We start from the raw sequence: 2,431 nt of genomic DNA, 5'->3' as shown, positions 1-2,431 counted from the left end.
CTGAACGTGGCTCGGCACCACCAAAGGTCACAACCTCCTCTTGCAGGGTTGGAGGTGGGGGTGGGGGGAGAATCTGGTCAGTGCCCAGGATCCCTAAACAACATCCCTGCCTGTACCTCTCCAGCATCACAGAAAGCCTTTTCTCCAGAGTGCTTTACCCCATGTGGGAAACCCCACAGCACGTGGAGGAGAGGAGGAATGAGTCCACAGGAGGGCTGCCTGAGTAGTGGGTGGCTTACTGCCTGGGGGGATGGGCTCAGAGTTCACATCAGCAGTAACACACTGGGTGTAATGTCACATTAGCTCCATTTACTCTGTCCTATTCCCCTTCTACCACTGCTTATCCGGGTCAAAGCATCGACCCCCCCACTCCATGCGCCTCATCCTGCAGCCTGCCTCAATTCTGCTGTAGGTGTGATTGAATTCAATCATACCGATAAGACAAAAGAGGGGCACCTAGGTGGCTCAGTAGGTTTAGTGTCTGCCTTTGGTTCAGGTCATAATCCCAGGGTCCTGACCCTGCATCCAGTTCCCTGCTCAATGGGAGCCTGTTTCTCCTTCTCCCTCTGCCTGCTGTTCCCACTGCTTGTGCACGTGCGCTCTCTCTGTCGAATAAAATAAAATCGTAAAAAAAAAAAAAAAAGATAAAACAACACACACACACACACTTACACAAACTTACACTTACACAAACATGATAATCAACTGGATGAACAGGTTCATGCGATGCCAAGACTCAAATTCAATATCTAAGAGATGATCCTAGTTGGAAAGGCAGGGGTATCTTAAATTAAAGCATGTCCTTTGATTCTTCCCCCCCTCAATAAAATATGAACTGTGTCTAAAACAAAACTGCCCAAGACGATTTAGCAGCCCTCTAAGATCAGCTTCAAATTTATTCAAGTGCCTGGAGTGAGACCTGCATGAAACAGGCTTCTGAACTCTTCCAAAGGACAAACAGTATCCCAGATTGGACACATTCCCCTGGTGTGTGCTGTCATTTCAGGAGCTATCATTTCTGATCAATGTCGTTTCTGCAGAGACAGCCCTGGTGCCAGGCCACTGCCAACATTGACGACTGATGTGACCTCAGCCCCTGGGCTGGAAAGTCCCTTGAGCATCAATTAGTGCAAGTGTCTCCTTTTACCAACTGGAACAAGGACATTTCCAAAGTCACACAGGCAGCAAGTCAAAACCACAGGCCTCCTTGCTCACAGGATCTAAGGATCCATGGCTTCCAGCAGGATCTTTTGACTTTGACACTGTAACATCTGGGGCTGGAGATCTCTTTGTTGTGGGCATTCTCCTGTGCCTTGCAGGCTGGTTAGTGGCATCCCTTCCCTCTACCCACTAGACGTCTACAGCACGAGTTGTGACAACAGAAACTGTCTGTAGACATTGTCAAATATCCCCAGAGAGGCAAAGTCACCCCCGGCTGAGAACTACTGACTTTGGGCAAAAATTGCAAACTGGTACCATGTGGGCTAAGTTTGGCTCAGCTATGTTTTGTTCCTTATACATAACATTGGTTAGATTTTTTTAAATTTGGGAGATTTCACCTAAAAATCCAGACTTCTGGCTTCTCTTGAACATTTGGGAGACCTGGCATACATTCTGTGAGCACGCATTCTCCCATGGCCATGAGGGATCGAAATCGAATTGATTCCAGTCTCTTTAGAATGGCTGTCTACCCTCCTGTGTATCACTGTCCCCACTGCCCTCTCATGTTCCCCCCACACAGACATGTGATTAGGTTCACCATCTTCTTGGGCACCAATTAATATTTAAGTCTTCTCAAAACTGTTTGTAGTTTCATTTTTTCTCAAGAAAGCCTCTCAGCTCACTGAGGGTAGATCATGTCATTTCCTCCTTTTGATTCTCCAATAGGGCCTAACCCTGAGCAGACATTCAGGAAGAGTTTTCCATTGATTTGTCCAGAGCAATATCTCCCAAAAGATACCCTGCAGAATGCTAGTTGTGGACCTCAAGGAAAGAAAGGGGCTAGAAGTTGAGCAAGTTTGGGTGAGGCTGTCTTCTGTACTCTAAACTACTGTTTTATTGAATGTACTTTGGAAAAGGTTATATCAGAACTCTAAAACTTTCAAAGTAAACACAGTTGTTAAGATACTAAGTGCAAAAAAAAAGATACTAAGTGCTATGACAAAGGCAATTACAGAGTATTATCGTGATTTTTCCAAGCATTGATATTTATCTGGGTTACTTCTTTTAATTTCCCATGCAAACTGGTAAAGTAGGTGTGATCAATATCCACATCTTACAGATTAAAAAATAAAGCAACAGAAAGATTAAGGAATTAGCCCATGGTTACATAGCTAGGAACAGTTCAAGCCAGGGTTGGAAAACAGCCTGCCCAACCCCAGTTTCTATGCATTTATCCTGTATCTTCATTGTCCTGCCTCTCCGGGACATT

This window comes from Canis lupus, chromosome 5 (genome assembly GCF_003254725.2).
Source record: "Canis lupus dingo isolate Sandy chromosome 5, ASM325472v2, whole genome shotgun sequence".
In the NCBI taxonomy this organism is placed as follows: Eukaryota; Metazoa; Chordata; class Mammalia; order Carnivora; family Canidae; genus Canis; species Canis lupus.
This window is presented reverse-complemented; position numbering follows the sequence as displayed.